Genomic DNA, 20,586 nt, shown 5'->3' on the forward strand with positions numbered 1-20,586 from the left:
CTATAAGCATAATGATAAATTGATACTGTTATTAGCTTTATAACGATAAAAATATAATGCTGTCGCATGCACAGTAGGTACTTCGTGGAGCCTAATATAATAATATTATTTACCTATTCATGTAAAATATATGTCTTATATACTTACAATAAACATATTCATTTAAATATATATGTGCAATATGCAGTGTGTATAAATCGTCACGTTTATCTGAACCCGTCATTTTTGAACTGAATAATCGAAAATGATAAGCACGTACGTATAGTGCACCGGATTTCTGTTGATGCTTCGCCAAAATCCGGGTCGGAAAACACGAAATTTAACACGGCGCGTGTATAATATCGTTTTACTTTGCCACTGCGATGAATATTTACTTGTTATAGTGATTTAAATTTTTCTTTTTCTTTTCTTTTGTGCGCACACGCGCACGTGTATTTTTGCATCTGGGACGTGTGCAGTTCTTCTATATATCTATCTATCTATCTCTCACTTTCTCTCTATACCTATATAAAATATAAATATAGGTATAGTTATATTACAAATCAAGTCGTCTAGTTTTCCCATTGTGCCCTCAGGGACATCGGGGTGGTTTTATGGAGAGAGAAAAGCGGTGCGCCATAATTCAGAACCACTCGGGTGAAATTCGTCGTGTTTTCTACCTAACATTTTGGCAATGTTTCAGAAAATTAGGTTCGTTTTAACACTTTTCTCATCAGACAATTTTTTTATCCTTTTTTTTTGTATTCAAAAAGGAAAGTGAAAAAAAAACAATTCACGCCAAAAAAAGATGCACCAACACCAATCCTATTTATTTTAAATGACCCAAAAACACTTAAAGTCGAATCTAATAACAAATGCTGCAAACGAGTTAATTAAAAAAAAAAAAAAAAAAACAATAAAAAGTTATAATGTTCACGTTACTACTGTAGTGTAAAACCTATATACAAATTAAAAAAATGAACCACAAATAGTATACTATTTAATTTAATCTAATTAATTATTTAACTGATTAGTTATTTAAATTACTGTGTATTTAGGATCCGCTTGCACTATGAATGTTTAACAAGCAAACCATTTTTGTAAATTAAATGTATATGTAATGTGCTTCATATGTTGATTACAGAAATTCGAACGTTATAAATTTTCATACAAAATTAAAAATTCTAATAATAAAAAATTAAAGTATAATAATTATCAAATTATACATTTTTTACTTGAGACATTTATAATCTAATAATGTTTGTTTTGATTGCCAACGACTATCTACAGTTATTTCTTGTTGGTAATATACTCTGCGACGAGGTGCAAAGAAAGTCACTTTTTTATTGACCTAGTTATTAGTTTAAGCTAGCTTTATTAGTTAAAAAGAATATTTAATTTGGTGTAATTGAAAGTATTTTTATAAAAAAAAACAATTTAAATCAAGTTTTTATAATTATAAAGGCTTTTCATTTTTTATCTTGTATAAAAACTTTATTAAAGCTCGCAGAAAAAGAATAAACTTATTTTTGTTTATTATAAGAAATAAATTATGCTACGATTGAAAATATTTAATTACTATTTTTTTTTATTATATCTCAAACTTTTATATTACTATTTGCAATCATAATTAAGTCTTTGTTATAGATTATTAAATATAATTACTGAACAATAATGTGATAAATAAAGCTTTTTAATTTACCAACAGTTTTATAGAATATTAAATTTATTATTGAATTGAAAAATGATTTAAATATAAAGAAAAAATAATAAAACAACAGCTTAAACTATTTGGAAAAACTCAATAAAAATGTTAAAAAAATGGATAACCTTTATTTTTAATACTTGTCAGCTTCCTTGGCCTAAACTCGTTCTCAGTCATTGTCGTCTCATTTGTATTACACAAGTTATAACAATTAATGACATCGTACTGACCCGCATCAACCACTATACGTACACCCGAAAAATAAGGGCCGTAGGTTGTAGTATTAGATACGCGTAACGATTTCAACCCTCTGGACGACTTACTTATTTTTACTCCTTGGTCACGACGAGGGCTCAAAAACGAAACGTTTCATTTTCTGTGGCAGCACGCGCATAGTATACATATAAGCACCTATATGATGTATATAATATTATGTACGACTACGTTATAAATAATTGTATGCGCACCAGTGACGAGGACGATTTGAGGCAAGAGAAAAAGAGAGCGAGTGAGAGAGTACAATAGGGGACAATAACAATTAAAAGAGGAGAAAAGTATATGAAAATAATAATAATAATAATAAAATCGCACCCCTTTAAATAGCGTAATATCGTTATATTGTATTATATACCATTATACTGTTATTAGTGCAACGTTATGGGACGGACTGTGTAATATTATTATGTTTTGCGTGAAAGTCCTCGAGTCAACGGCGGTGGCGGTGCAGTGCTGTGATGGATGAGGATGAGAGCGGGTGTAATATCTTAAAAATTATGACGTTTGAACGACCGATATTATATTATTATTATGTACGCAGACGTCGTCTGTATTATAATGTCCACCCATATGTGTATGTATATTATATACACATAATAATAATACTTACACTCATACACTCAGTTTCACGAACGAAAATGCGTTTCTGAATGTTTTCGACGTATCATATTATTATCATTATAATGGTCACATAATTTTAGGAAACATTATCTCGCGTATAAAACCAACCGCTGCAAGAGCTGTGGGTGATAGTGACGGTGGAGTGGGAACGATCAATGTAGTGTGCAGAGTTATTAGCCCTCATTCGGGCTCTGTCGCAGTATGTAATATATTATTATTATCGTATATTATAGCGTGGCTCATATAGAGACCGGAACTCTGCCAGAGATCATACATAATATTATATACGTATTCGCGTATTAATATAGATAATAAAACGAAATAAAATAATATGTAAACATTATTGTGTACTATGCGTATATTATTATATATTACGAGTGCTATAAGCGATGGGAGACGTCTGATTTAGGGTATAAAATGTCTATGTATTGGTCGCGTGTGTGCGAACGGCACGCTGCAATGTGAATGGAACCCGCGCAACGTATGTATTACATTGTAGCATATGCCGTCGTCGCCAAACTTGTGCCAAATGACCGTACAGCGTTTTATATTTGATAATATGTTCTATTGCCGACCGGCTAATCTTATGACAATAATAATATACATACTGTAATAATATTATTGTTGTTATTAACAAATTATGATATGATGTAGACTTGTCGACGTAGTGACAGTGATATTTCGTTTGAGACCACATATCCGTAGCTTACAAAGAAATTTTAAGTTCACTAAGTCCATATAAAAAGTGTTTTAAAAATATATAAAACTATCAAATGAAAATTTCCTCTCGAGAGTTGTCAGCAGAACGTGGTTCACTTGTATCTATTTGTTGACTACATCTTATGTATTACTCATTTATACGTAAAATATATGGTAAGTATATGGTATTTTTACTATATTTACGTATACATTACTTCTCAAGTATTATAGTTCTTTGGAAATTTTTATTGACGGAGAAGGGTGGTTAATAATCAAAATTAAAGGCCCTTGATCAAATGAGGTCGCCGCTATCATCCACCAACCCTTTTTACATATTAAACGTTATCCGCGAAGACAACGAAGTATAGTAACATTAGTAACTGAGATTTACTCCACAAGTCTACGATATTGTTTTATTGTATTTGATAGTGACAAGATCTGAAAATTCGTTTTTTATTTACTCGTAATCGTACATTTACCATGCTTAGTATGCCTAAACAAATACATTTCTTTTCAAAATTTAACTTTAACGTATAAATTTATTTACATATTTATAATTATAACACATTGTATGTATTTATTAATTAGCTTCAATCAAAGAAGAAAATCAGCTTAAATGATAATGGCGTAATCTTCGTGTTTAAAGTTTAATCAATTGTTTTAAAGTTGAAGTATATTACTATAAATTATACATATTTTATAATTTATTATTAAGTATTAGTGTATATTATAACTAAGGCCTCCAATACGAATTTTATTTTCAAAAATAGAGATGAGCTCCAATCTCTAAATTACACGTTGTACATTAGAACCACACGTACAAACACATAGGCATAAGATACATTATAGACATTTCGTGATTCACACAAACACACAAATAACCATTTTATAGGTTTGCCAAGAAGTCGTGGATTTCAAGATCGAAGGGTGGACGTACTGTGGTAACACCACGTACATATAAATATAATTGAAGGTTTCTATTTCGTCGACGCCCGGCAATTGCCTTAGCAAACCTGAGAGGTTAATAATAATGAATGTGGTTTAGAACGACGACGGCAGCGGTGGCGGTCACACCTCACAACGACTTCATTAGGTCCTTTTGTACAGCCGTATTCTTCCCCTCAACGGGTCGGTGCCAGATTTCTTTCCCGAACTAATTCCGCGATGAGTTTTCGTCCGCACGTCCCTCTCTACGTCTCCACCACCGTATCATCACACTGAATGATCGTGGGATGGAGGAAAATTAAAATGAAACGTTCATGGTACTGCTGCGATGGAGCCTCACCTCTCTCCTGCTCAACTACCCAAAACTCTTTTATTGTGTATACTTTATTTTTATGACGACTATCACCGTCTTAATCGCGAACTATACGTATATATAATTTAAAGATGTACAAGGCTATACCGTTTATAAGCAATTATATATACACATTAGTACCTCTTATACCTGTTCACGATGGTGACTTTATTGTATTATATATAAACTATACATATTACGTCTTATCGCTGGTTATGTATATGTTTACGACTTCTGATTTAGTAAACGCTCGAACGCACCATCGGTGTGGCTAGCACAGAATATAGTGGGTTTTCTTTCTTTTATTGCGCGGTAAAACGCCAATCGATCAGAAAGATTACGATAAAACGTCGATTATGTCGTTATAACTTACATGTACCCTTAGGGTTAGTGGGAAGAAACTTCACAATAACTATATTATATAGGTACTATATCGGGCAATAAATGCAATACAAACGCACAGACACAATATACGATAACGCTTTAAAGAAACATCGCTTTCTGATGGCAAAAACAAAAAAATTACATTAATGCACATTTGGGTGTTTTGAATTTGGTCAAAGTCGAAAAAAAAGTGAATGTAACCGTGGATTTTTAAATTAGCAAATCAGTGATAATGTGGCATGTACATTAAAGATGTGCGTTATTTTCAGTTAATCTCGTGGAGTTCGTAGGTACTATAAAAATGCTACTTTATACTTTACACATGTATCATCATGTTTATGCAAAAAATCAACTGCAGATTACATAAATATTTTATTTTTATAGGCTATTATCATAGCAGAGCATATACTAAAACTGCAGAGGACCATTATAGACTTTTAACCGCAATTTTGACCACAATGATCGCTTATGTAGCGGCACACTTGAGTAAATCTGTTTTTTTATATAGATAGTTTATAGTTTTTAATAAGATGAATTATAGTAATAAAGAAATACCACTGATTTGTGGGTTACTTTTTCTTCGAAGCGTCTAAATCATGATTAATGATTCAATTACATATAGATAAGTTAAGTTCAGTCAGTATTTGTACCTATATTTATACTATAGTCAATACTCTTATTAATCTTACTCAACACATTCAAATTAAATAAAAAAATGTAATATAAATACAGTTATATATTATACATTGAAACCGGTTTTGTCGTTTTCAGCGTACACTTTACTATCGCGCAGATAGGAAACGTACTTTAATTTGGTGTGTGTTCAAAATTCAAAAATATTTCAGCGTTTATCTTTGCATGGAAATATAAAGTCCAATATAAATGTGAATGAAATAGTTTTCGTTAAACTGGTACATTTTACGAAGTGTAAATTCGTTATCCATGTTCATGTTTAGAAATAGAGAACTTGCTCCATTTCCATGCACCCTCCGGATTACTAATGTATTTATACGTATATGATATTATTGTTTTATAACGATATTGTTATTGATGTATTATGTATTAGTTACCTATGTATAAAACTAAATTTAAAAAAAAACAATTATGTGATAAGTAATCAAATTTAGCAATAAGTCATAGTCAATAAATATTAGTAGGCCAATAACAATTATGTATATTAACATATTAGTTTAAGCTATAATAATAGGTATGTAAGAAATAAAAGAAGACGAAAAGGGTTCTTCAGCGGTAACCGCTCTATATGGTCGCTGTGTAGAGCTTCACAATTATTTTAAATTATTTCATTTTTATTCGTGTGCATAAAAGTGAACCGGCATGTATAACAATGTACACAACCAAAAACTATTATAACGTTATTATACTGATTATTGTAATATTGTAATGCAATTATCAGACGTCGCGCTCGGACCATCGTAAATCACGTCGCCCGATATACATATAATAATATTACATAGTTTATAACAGAACTACTGAGTCATCAGTTACCTAATAATATAATTAATAAGTACAGTGAAAAAGTTATGAAACCAACGATAGCATTGTTGATCGCACAAGAGTCAAGTAGAGTTTTCTCGCGATGTACGCGAAAAACATTTACTGCTGTGGGAGAAAAGGTCGGGCGCCCGTAATTAATTTTTCGTCCGGAATACACCCCCCCCCCCCCACACACACACGCGCGCGTGCGCGCACACACATATACAGTTATATTGTCATTACAATTATAGTGCGCGTTTAGCGCGGGGTGTATGCACGGTTGGGATATTTATCTCCGGCCGGCGCGACGACGACGGCGAGTCTGTTAATCTCTTCCGCACGCCAGTCCGACTGCAGTATACACTAGACACCACTTGCTTCTGTGTGTGTATATACAAATACACACTCAAAACTAATTAACTTAACTCGATAGTTTGCTGTTAAATTAATTAATTAGTACACACCAATAGTAGTCGTCGTCGTCGATTTTTTTTTTTTTTTTATATATATATTTAGTATATAGGTTTATATTCACACCAGTCGTGGCGGTATAGTATACGCACACATACAGCAGTGAGAAGAGGTGAGAGGGAACGGTGGCGTTTAAAAAGTTTTTAATTCGATGTAAGAGTAACATAAATAACGGGCAGCCCGAATAAGAGTTTTAAAATGGTTTTAATTACATTAAAAGGGAAAAACCGAAACGCGCGATATCAATTTTCGTCCGCGAAATTCACGCACCCGCGCGATAATGGCTGTTAAATAAAATTAAACGGAATCTGACAAAAAAATAAAAAACACACACAAACGAGAGCGGTTCGATGTTTATTAGCAGACCCTTTCTGGTGTGGCTCCTCGGCGGGTGGGTTTGTAGTGTATATATTTATATAGGTGTATGTAGATATTTCGACAAACGGTTGTCGTCGTTGTCGTCGACGACACCGTCGCCTCCGCTTTGAATAAATTCGATAATTCGATTAAAAACGGGGCCCTCGTTCGTATAACAAAATTTATATTTATAGTATATAAATATATTTTAACGTTATATGGGCTATGCTTGGGGACCGTGTCGCGAAAGAGATAAAAAGGGTAGAGAGTGCGTAAATCAAGGTAACAGCGACAGTGGTGGGCCGAGGGGTTAATCAGTTGAAACATTTTCCGCCCACCCTCAACGGCCGAGCACGGCGTGTCGTACACGTTCGTGGTTTAAATACGCGGATCCGTTGCAATCTTCGTTTCTCTCTCACTCGCCCTCTGTTTGTCCGCTCATCTTTCGATAGTTTATTGTATGATATCGCAGTGCCGTTTACTACAATACATATCACATATACCCCAAAATCTTTGCCGCTTCACTTCATTAGATCTAAGTTTTTTCTTTCGTCATTTCGTATAGCCATATTTTTTGTATTTTATAAGCTATATTAATTTAGTAATTATAAGATATAACTTATACGTATCTTGTTTATATTTACTACAGTCTTTTCTTATTATTTAAATAAGAATTCGCCGTCATAATAGGTAATCGGTTGATCCAGCTACAGGTTACGCGTATAATAATTCAGTCGGACGTGCGCCGTATATCACGTTGTAATATTATTATACATATTTTATACATGTTACGCATACATATATACATACGTTTGGTTTATGTAGCTGGCCATAATAAATTTTCTAGTGTATTGCATGGCGTTTCTTCCTGCAATCATGTAGTAAATATTGTACATTACACATCAATTACCAATATTACTATAATTGCGCGTACATATATATATAAATAATATAATACAATATAAACTCGTATGTATAATGAATATAAACGGAATATCTTTAAAAGTCGTCTCGTAAGTCATACAAATAGATACGGATTACAATTTACAATAAAATATTAAGATTACATTTTTCCCTAAAAGGAAAAATAAATCTAAATAAATATTGATGCGCCATTAAAAAAATTTTTTTGAGGAATAATGTCATATTATTTTAACATATAATATTATTGTGATTAAAACATTTACACACGGTAACAAACATAAGAAGACTCGTAGTTTTTAGTAGACAGTAGTTTTTTTTTTTTTACTTAATTTATTATACACATACTTTACATTGTACAGAACGGTACAAAAATTAGATTAGCTGGAACATACATGCGTGTTCACCAAATCCGTTATTCTATAATAGAGTATCGCATAAATTATTAAAGTGGCTATGACGTCTTTCGAATTCTTAAGTTTTTATTATCTACTTTTCAGGTGCAGCCGTTTAATAATATGTATTTCCATATGATATTATAGCGTGCGTGATAAGACCACGAATAAACCACCCGTGATTTTGCTGTAGAGGTTACTCCCTAGTCACGGGATGAGTTGGAATTTCGCTAAAATTAGAAGAGTAAAAAAAAAAATGATAATATAATATAGGTATGAAGGAAAAAACCCGTACTCGTATGCTGCAGCATTTGATTTCGTGATTATGGAAAAATATGCAACACAAAAAAACCAACGTGTATAAAAATGAAAATAAATTATATACGTCGTTGTATTTATACAATTTATTATTGGAGTAAGAAAAAAATTGTAATTTGCATATCCGTTTTCGTTACTGCGCGGATCGTCGACGTCGTTGTACATATTTATATTTATACGTCGGGTTTAATATAATATTATTATCGTGTATAACGCAAACGCGTATACACTGTCGAAACCGCTTCGGCGACAACCACTTTAACAGGGTGACAAGTGTGGGGGTGAGGTATTGTAATATATTATATACCCTCAGCGCGTGACGTGAGTACAAAAATGGTCCTTCTATAAATTGACTGCTATCGACTATATATTTTTGTTATTATTGTTATCAAAAACAATAGATTATAAGTTTATACAATACAATTTTTTTTTATTATATTTAAGAAAACTTTTCGGCTCGTTGTATAATACGAGTAATTAAAAAATCGTTTTTTGCTTGTTTTCAATAAAATCAAAAACTGGTTTAAAATAATATAACCAATTTTGATATGGTTTTTATCACAAAAAATCTCTATGAGAAGGACTGGCCCAAATTCCTTCTAGTGGAAAGCTGAGTGACAAAAATAAAAATATAATCATGGCACTATTTATTAAGTTTTTACATCTACATACATTTTTTTTTTTCATCAAAACAATCACGGCAGAATCATAAACAACTTCTTATTACCTGCTCACAAGTATGAGTATTGAGTGTTCTAATATTTTCACCAAATAATCATAAAAAATTTTATAGTATAGTATATCAGGGTGTAAATACTAGATACTAAAATAAATTACAAAGTGTCAAACGAAAGTAATAAAGTCTTAAATCAAAATTTTAAAATATATATTATATAGATATATTAGAATATATAAGATTTATAAAATAAAATAATATCTGGAGAAAAATATTTATTTATTGATTTTATTGTCAACTGAAAAATGAATAGATTTGGTTATTCAATATCATAAAAAGAATTATTTATAGTGCATTCGGCGTCTAAATTACTTAAAAATCTTTATAACATTTTTAGAGATATTGAAACAAAATATTTTAAGACTGAATAAAATAAAATTAAATATTGTTAAAAATTGTATAACCAACTCAATACTTCCCAAAGAATTTAGTATGGTTAAAGTACACTAACATCAAAAACAACCCAAAACAAGTTAATTACTATATTATAATTTAAAGAAAAATAAGACATTAATTAATTTAAAATTGATACCTATATTAAATTGCACACATAATTTATGCACATTTATGATTTTTTAAGAGAACACACGCACGTCATTATGGTTTAAGTGAAATATATCTTCTTTTAATAATATAAAAGAGTCTATATTCTATTTACGCAGTTCTGTGATCAGGTAGTGCTCTTAGGTATTCGTTGAAAATGAATTTTTTTATTGCTTGTTTGTTGTCTTTAATCGTTGATAAAATTAATATACTATATGGTGTACTGGTGAATGAGGTCAGGAGGTCCGATTCGAAGGATGTCGTTAAGTACAAACGACTTCGTGCCTTGTCAAAATAAAATAGTATCCTGACGACATGACTAATATATATTATAATATTCTAATTAACTTGATTCTGGCATGGGTGCTTTTAAATTTTATTTTAATACATTTTTATACGTTATTATTTACTGATAATTTAAAGTTAGGTTTCTTTTTGGTGTTTGGTTTGAGAAATACTAGTTTTACTAAAAATGATAATTAAAGTGTGTAATGATAAATGAGTTTCTAGTAAGCTATTACATAATGGTATCTATAAGTATTTAGAGTTTATAGGTTACTGCAGTCTGCATTTACGTGCAGTTTATCAATGCGTTTTTTCACGTGCTATATTTGACTAAATGTACGAAACAAACGTTTAGATGAACATGAACACAATTGGCTCGCTCTGATTTCCGGTTTTTGGTTTTTGGTTTATTGTCTTCTTTATCTTTTCAGTTTTTTGTACCTAGTGGGCACACGTCCAGGTAAAGTCCAGTTTACCGACTGAAATACTTTCACTGAATTATTTTTATACAAACATAATATTACTATATTATAGTATTATACATATTATATAGTGTGATATCACGGAACGGAAACGTGCGTATATATTTAAAGAATTTATGCATCTGCCATGCAGTTTTTATTTTCTGGACCGAGAAGTAGATATAACATTTATATACAATATACATATATATGATTTTAAACCTGAAACTAAGTTCTAATTTTGGACCAAATAGTAAACTTACTATACTTATTTATAACTGTAGACTTATCTTATCACCAGTATCAACCAATATATTTAATTTATCCCTTAGTAAAAGTATTTCCATCTCTTAGAAAACGTCTTTACTCGTATTTCACCTATTTAAAAAAAAAAAAAAATGTGATCCTTTATCAATTTCAAATTATCATCTATTCAAAAATTATTTTCTTATTTAATTTCATTAAAATTAAAACATTTTTATTCATCATTACTAACGAATAATGAAATTTATTTTATGCCGAGACGTTTTTCTTGCAATAATTTGTATATAGTAAAAATCACGATTTAACCATATTTGATAAATATTAAAATACAAATTTTTAGAAAATGTGTTTAATATTGTTTTCTTAAAATTATTCTTAAAACATATCAATATTTCGGATGATTTAATCATTGTTTTCAAATATTGAATAAAAAATGATAACCGAGTTAAAGTGCTTGAATGCAATAAATTACATGGTGCTCGTTTTTTTTCCGTGTTTCTGGTATCCAATATAGATATTTAAATTTACACTTAGATAAATTAAAGACTACATTTTTATATTTAATGTATCTTAAGAATGTTCAGAATATTTTGAAAATACTTTTGTCATAAAGTACCTACTTATGAAATATAAATTATATTATATAGATACTCAAATATTAATTTCATACAAAAACTTTTAAACCTACCAAACTATGAGTAGAGAAATGCACAATAATATAATAATATTATGACGGGTGGCATTTAAAATCTTTTTATTCAGAGCTCCGAAATAAACCGAACTGACAAACGATGGATTCAATGGGACGGGTATTGGTTGGCGGGTAGCCCTCGACGAGAAAAAAGGATTTGTCGAGTCATTATTTAAGATAAAAGAAAATTCCAAAAAAAAAAACAAAAGTGTGAAGCGCGACGAGCGCTGTATTGTTCTTGCAGATTTGTTGTTTCCTGTAATCCCCGTCCCATTCCCAATGACTTATTATATTTACCATAGCGATTCTCTTGATATAAATATACTGATAACCATTCTCGGGCGTATATATTTCGTTGTTGCGCGCTCGCGAAATTGCATTTTAATTATATATTAGTGCCCAGAATCGCCATTCTTTTGTACGCCTTTTAGCTGTTATTTAACGACTTTTATTTTTATTAAAAGAAAAAAAAAGTAAGAAAAAAAGAGACAAGGAAAAATAAAGAAAGAACTTTTTACCCTTCTTTACAAAACACCCCGCCGGGAGCGCGTCGCGGTGGTGTGTGCTGGGGTCGCTGTTTTATATTTTTTTCTTCTCTGTATACGTATATATATATCTTCAACCACTACAGTTTTTATATATATTTCGCCATCCACTTTTCACGCAATTAACTTAACAGTCGAACGACTGGTGCTTTACTTTTCTCGAACATCTTCTCCGCACGCGCTCAAATAATTTATTGCTCCTTGTAAAACTCGAAGAAGCAAAAAAATACGAAAAATGCTCCAAACTGGGTCCGGGCGTACATAAATAAAAAGCATATTTTGTGGGATATCTGTTTTCGATGCGAATTTCCAATTGCCGCATCGCGTCGCCGTGTACTATAACAATTAGGGAAAATACGACACTGCTGTGAATATTGTTATATGTCTATTTGACGTGTGTCCAAAGAGTGTTTAAAAGGATATAAGTGTATTAAAGAGGACGTGCTGTCATTCGTATTTTTATTTTTGTCTCTCTTATTACTGTATATAAGTACATAAAAATATATTCGTATATTAGTGGAAATTAAAAAAATAAACCATTTAGTTTTGTCAGTTTTAATATTTTGGTATATGCCACAATTGATCATAATAAATAGTCAAATATAGGGTTATAGAGGGAGTATAGAATTTTTCTACCATATCACTCGATTGAATGACATACCACTATGCTCTTAAGTTACGATATTTTGGTCATAATATGAAAAATTAATATTCTAAAAACTTTTTAACTATGACCAAAAAAAAAAACTATAATATTATTATACTTGACTTGTTTTAAAATAATTTTTGAAAAACTGAATGAAAAAAAATTGTATACCAAACACGAATTTTGTTATAAATTATTAAATATTAGTAAGACTGAGATTACACTGATGGGGTACAACGTTCTCTTAAGTGTTGAATTCCTTAGTACGCTCTCTTAGCCTTTCCCCTTTTGGTGATAATGTGTTTAGTATCACATTATTTAGAATATAGATACCTACGTCATACTATATAAAGTTCAGTATAATAATCGGTTTTTAAATCTATTACACGGTGTATAGCAGTTGCAGACATCGAATCGAGATTAATAATTAAATATTGCTTGTGTCAAATGCGCACAGCCGTGGAACATATTTTATTCGAGTAACAGTAGAAACGCGAGCGACTTTGATTGAAATAACAAGACTAATAATAATAATAATAATAATAATAATAATAATGATAATAAAAGAGCTGTTTTTACAATTATTTTGAATATTGTTGCGGCTGAAACCGGTTCGGTTCGTGCTTCATCGACTTGTGTAATATACGCGTACCTACCTCCTTAATATGTAGTACGCCGTTCGCAAGTTGCACGCGTATACATACACACATAGTACTCTATAATATTCTATTATACATAGTGACCTTCGATAAAGTCGAAATGCAATATTTATACACATTTTATCCGCATACGTAGGTCGTAAATTAGTATTAGTGTCTATGCTATATCGGTGTATATAATATTATGTTTGTATATAATATGTATATGTGTGTGTGTGTGTGGCGTATCAACCACGCCTTCACTGGATGAATTTCTGCATAAGCTTTACACTCTATATATATATATATACAGTAATACTAACACGACTTGTGAACTTTGACTATGTCATTGTGAGGTTTATATGCCAATATTTATATTTTTAAAGTATTAAAGTCAAAGTATGTACACACGAAGAATTAAGGATTACAATAAATTTAATGAATCTACAGTACGGCATTATACATATATTACTTATTAACTATTAGTTATTGCGTATTAATAAAAATGCATCATATAGTATAAACTCATTTTAAGTATAAAATATTCAATAAATGATTGGTATTTTAATTTTGATGTATTTAATTAAACTGTATTAATAGTTAAATTTATTGAAAATTTAGTTTTATATGTTCGAGTACAAATCATGTATAGGTATTTTACACGTGCTCTTTTCTGCTACATTAAATTATTTTAATACTAGATTAACTCTACAACATATGAAATGTCTATAATAAATCTAAAATAAATTTCTAATACCGTACAAAGTAGATATGCAAATAAATGAAAAAAAAAAATTAAGTCTTAACTGAGCGTGTTATTATTCCTAGTTTAAAATTTATTTTCGACCAGTGACTGAGCCCTAAGTTTTATCGTGTATTTAATTTTGGCACATAGCTACAACATTTATAATTTATTATTATCATTATTGTGTCTATATTATTACGCATACTATTGCGCAGGTCGGAAACGCTTTTAGCAAGAACCGTTGTACTTGAACATCTACTATCATATAATTTATTAATACACAGAGGTAGATATATAATTTACGTTCATTTATTATTATTATTATTTTTTTTACTTTGAACACGATTTTCGAATTAATATCGAGAAACTGTTAAGTTATTTACGCGCGCACGTTATAGGCTGCACACATACAGACGATTATATCTCACGACGAATATACGTATATTCAGACGACTGTGAAAGAGCGAGAGAGCCCGGATGTCAAAGACGTTGCATATTTATTTAAAACGATCAGATTATGTGTATAGATATAATATATATTATGCTCGCGTCGGCCGTGTATGAATCCATTTTTGTACCGTCACGAATCATTATTATTATATTATTATTATTATTATTATTATTATTATTATTATATTGCGCACGTATGTACGCAATTATTTCATTTGTACACACTATTGTGACGTTTTGTGCATAATATTTATGCGCTCCGATGTGAAGATTATAATATTATTACAATCTATACTGTACGCGTGTCGCGTATCATAAGACGGAGCAACGACTACTATGACGATGTTGATAATGATAATAATAGTAATATTAACAAGAGCTTTCTCGGCGGAGGGATTTATTAGCATTACTATTATTATTGTAACGATATGCGCGACCCGTCTACGTAAGTACGTATAATAAAATATAATGATAAATAAACTTGCATTTATATCATATGAGATGTACACCGTTACAAGTAAAAATATAAAATCGTCTTCCGAAAACCAAACCCACACGATCTGTGTTTTTACCACGCATACACGACGTATGGGTTTATATAAGGTGTACATCTATAAGAATGCATGCTTTTTTCGATTAAATTTATTTTCCAGTTACATTTGTTGTGCATTTTCTGTTTGTATATAAATTATTTATTTATATAGATCCCCCACCTCTTAACATCGCTTGCATATTAAATATACCTACCTATATTAGTAGCAGTAGTAGCAAGCGATATTATTATGGTTATCGTCAGAAACATAGTCGACGTTATAATAATAATAACAAAGGAGAATGTATATTATAATTTTAAATAATAGTGTATTTTTATTTATTAATTTACTATACCACGGAGCCATATAATGTATGCCTATACCTGCAGGCTTGCAGTGGTTTATTATATGCATACACCTATAACCAGCGTTGACCTTAAGTTACTATATATATACAATATACATCTGCAATAGTGGCGCCAAGTCGTGATATCTACCTATAATTTATAAGAATATATTATTTATGCTTTTTTTTTTTTTGCATATTTTGAACTTCTCTCATCTCAAATCATAGTGCTAAAATAGTTTGGATAAATTATAACCACGGTGATCATTCGTTATATTTATCTATTTTATGGTGATATAAATTTGTTATCTATATTCTTTTCTAAATATTAATGAACTCGCTGGCCGCGAACTTTTCTGATGGTTTGAATAACTATTTTGTGTTTTTAATCTTGCAAAATTACTATTGCTGGTTATTTGACGATAAATAAATTAATACATAATACGCGCCTACATTGTTAAATATATATGTATATATAGATCAGATGTACATTCAACTTACATTAATTAATATTTACTTCGGAAAAAATTAAGAAAAGTAATTTGAATTTATTTACCAACTTTAAAGTTGTATCATATATATATATACATTGTATTTTATCGTGTAAGTTTCATGTTAATCACATTTGCGTTTGAAATTTTCGAACTTTTTATTACAATAAACACACTCAATATCTTCGATTGTTGTTACGTTTGGCCCGCGACGTGGTCCAGTTCGGTGGTATAACATAATATTTTATGTACTGACTTAAATTAAGTGCTTATATTTACGTTGGTACGTAACTGTTCAAACATAGGAGGTTAGCTTACACTACATCTATCAAGTATATTTATATAGAGAGAAATATAATACGAATTTGGGATTATAGTGGGCTTAAGTGTAGCCTCCCGGCGCTTTTTACTTAACCTCCGGCACCGTTGGGAAAAGCCAAAAATCGCGTCGGTCAGACATCTCTGTACACACAAGTCTCTATCTGCTGTACGGTGTACATGCAAAGTCATAAATCGTGTACACCCGCTACAAGATGAATGTGTGTATAATGCGCACTTGTGTACGAGTATGTGTGTATATATATATATAGTGCAACGGTGAGGGTAGTACCTATAAATAGCGTTGGGTCGTTCGTTTAAGGTCCGCGTTCAGTGCCCAGAATCGATCTCTCACGGGACCAATTGATGAAGACGATTCGGGGAAAAAGTGAAAAATCGCTGGGCGTATGTAGCATAGAAATATATTATACACCATCGATAAAAGAACATCGCTGTATACGTAGTATAAATATATATATTGTAAGACGTGATATTATAACAGGTCATTATATACGCGCACGCGTCGGGTTATATCGTCGGAATATAAAGATATATTGTATAAATATATATATATTATGGCAACTGCAATATAATAATGGTGTAAAACGTAAATAAAACATGATATTACACGGTACATATATAACATAACATAATATTACGGTCAATGATGATGTTTGAACGATAACGCCAACGGCTATAAAACAAGCTAATCTTATCTAGACAAATGTTGAATAATATCAAGATTCTTCAACTATATAGGATTACTTAAATTTTTGACTACGATATAGAATGAAACTTATTATTACTGATGTTGGGTGAATTTATCGTTTGTAAAAGGTAAATTTTTTTTGGAATGCTTTACTTTCATACCCCTTTAATATATTGAAATAATATTTACGTATAGCTCCTAAGATTTAAAATACAACTTTCTTTTATTATCTATATAATATTGTTTGTAAGGTATCCATATTATCTTGTCAAAATACTTTAGTGCTTTAAGACTATGATGGTGCACCAAGTATACATACTCGTATATTTATTATTATTTTTTACTAATAAGTGAAATATGAGTTTAATTTGTTATCTTTTTTTCTAGATTGTAATTTTTTTTTTTTTTATCTGATAAGTCTCCAAAATAAGTAGATAAATACATTAAAATAATTTCTATAAGATCCAAGTAAACACAAAATTAAATTATTTTGAGTTTTATTTGATATCTTGTAATAGTTAAGGTACTTCATAAATAGTGAACAACTGTACCAGTAGGTACATTTTACCATTTACCACGTTCATAAAACAATAGTCATATTAAATCGTAATGAAAACAATGTTTGATCGCCATAAAATCATGTATGAATATGTGTACATAATATGATATGAGTGAACGAGTGATCGACCATTCGTAACTAGGTTAGGTTAAGACTATCCTTCATACGCCATATACCAACCGAAATCGTTATCGGTGAAAACGGACAATTGCGATGTGACCATGCGATGAGTGGATAGTTAAAGATTATATTATTATCATCGTATCGTATTGATTCAGTAAACATACGATGGTCAGGATAATATATAAACAGTTTACGACGCACATTTTCGCGGTGCATTTTGAAGAAAACGCACAAAAATAAAAAAAAGGGAAAAATCACGTCTTGTCCGAATTGAATAACAATAATTCTAAACTATATGATATACCGCCGTTCGTGTGTAGGAATACAAGTAAAAATATGTACATTGCTAATTTAATAATAAAAAAACGTCGACCGACCGGTCAGGCGCGCCGAGTGAATAACAAATGTGTGCCGGGTCAGCTTTCTTTTTTTCATATCCCGCACTCAAAACATTTCGTTAACCGTCAACGAATCCCTTTTTTTCGACTAGACGACTCGGCGTCGGAGCGCATTTGCACATATAGGTACTATATACATGTATATGACCCGGACGGTGGTTGTTTTTTTTTGAACCACACAAATTCGTTTATCCTCTTTTTATTATTGTATTATCAATTCCTGGGGAGGAAAACGCGCGTAATGCTAAATATAAACATAAATTGTGCTGCGCTCGCGGCAGAAGACCCATTCGTCGCCTAACTGCGATTTGACATTTCGTCCCCAGGTCGCCGACATTTACGATATTGCGCACTCGGTAATTACTTCGATTAAACTCGACCAAAAAGGTTAATTTAAATACCAAAACATGGAACGATGTGGAATGTCGCGACCGCTATGGCTAAATCCGTTTGCGTGTATATAAATATTGTAACTATACGTATTACGAAAAAAATCGACTGTCGTATAATATTATTATTACTCGAATTCATACAAGCATTTATAGTATATGCTAAACACTGTTAAATCTGTATGCTTTAAGTTAAAGCCCACAATACCCACTGCATGATAACGCGATTACGCAGCAAATATAATTGTTTATTTTTCATTATCACCTTGTTACTGATTTTTAAACGTCATCAGTGATTGTTATTATATTTTCTTGTACATATTGATTCAAAAATATTGTAGTCGCCATTCCAATAATATAGATATTTAAAATACCTAGTAATTATCTCAATTTCTTTTAAAATAAAATTTTGAATTGGTCATAGAAAGAACAAAGTATAAAAATGTTATCATAATGAAATCCACCTTATGTATAAAACAAATTTAATATTCATATTTGGTTTGGAAATTTAATATTGAAAATAATTATTTAATTTTTACAACGTTTTAAGTTTCAACAAATTCATATTATTTAAACAAATTAATGATTAACACATATATTAAAATATTTTATTGTTTCGTGTGAAATTATAAGTTTCATATGTATTAGTTCAGTGGGTCCCCCCCATTATCTTTTAAAATAAATAAAAAAAAATCACACATCCATGTTATTGTTGTTTTTTAAGGGTCTTGTTTTTTTTTACCACAAAAAAGTCGTAAATTGTTTGCTTTTTAATGTTTATTATACGTAGCGTGACATGTTTGCCTGTTTGTAGGGGAATGATTGTTTTTATTTGCAACCCCTCTCTTTCTGCAAAAAATCCGACGGCTGTAGGCCCACAACTTAACCGAACGAGGCCATCCCTAATTTGTTACACATCCGTCAAGAGACTAATCCCGAGTGGGGTTATATATTTTATTATGTACAATGTACATTAAGGTACCTGACAACAATTTGATCTAATAGCCTGATAATATAAAAGGGTGTGAGAGTTTTGCTCCCTCTTTGTGGATTTTGCTGCCACAAAATCACTCGTGAAATCAGTTGTTCGACGTGTCATTTATAATTTAGCCGCCATCATCATTTATCTTAAATCCGTGTGTTTATCGTGTTACAACATTCTGTTATAAACTTTTTTCATTCTTGTAATATTACTGTTGGTTTGAAAATATAATAGAATATACAATCGGCGTGTTTAATGTTTTATGACATGCATTTCTTCTCAGTTCTTCCATATTGTAGATAAATATACTTGTTTGTTGAAATCTTAACAATAAACTTTATGCAATGAAACAATTAGTTTTAAGAATACAAAAGCAATATGAACTGTATTTTTTTAAGCGATAAATGGTTTTTGTAGTCTGTAAAAATTGCGTTACGCAACAGTGCAGCATCTATAGTTAAGAATTACAATTTACAGTGATAATCTAATGCCTTTATCATCGTATAAAACGTTTATGTGTTCATATAAAATATGAAGCAAATCAGCAAATAAAAAAAAAATAAAAAAAATTAGGACTTTAATAGAAATAATTCAGTAAATTAAAACGAAATATGGAGAATTATTAGTATTTATGAACGATTAAAATAATAAATGATGAAACTTTTTACCTATTTTATTTTTATACTTATAGCAGTAGTAGTTTATTCGTTAGATGCACATTTATATTTTTAAACTAGTAATATCAATCCATAGGACATATTCTTGTATATTTAGGGATGATCCCATTATATATTATATTCTGATTTATTATGACCTT

At 30.6% G+C, this 20,586-nt stretch overlaps 1 protein-coding gene across 5 annotated transcripts in view; it reads left to right on the plus strand.

Annotated features, from left to right (window-relative positions):
• The window catches only part of LOC112597656 (nuclear factor 1 X-type), a 148,143-nt gene that overhangs the window by 57,252 nt on the left and 70,305 nt on the right, over positions 1–20,586 (plus strand). The window lies entirely within an intron of this gene.

This window comes from Melanaphis sacchari, unplaced genomic scaffold (genome assembly GCF_002803265.2).
Source record: "Melanaphis sacchari strain LSU unplaced genomic scaffold, SCAv2.0 Contig436_pilon_pilon, whole genome shotgun sequence".
Classification (NCBI taxonomy): Eukaryota; Metazoa; Arthropoda; class Insecta; order Hemiptera; family Aphididae; genus Melanaphis; species Melanaphis sacchari.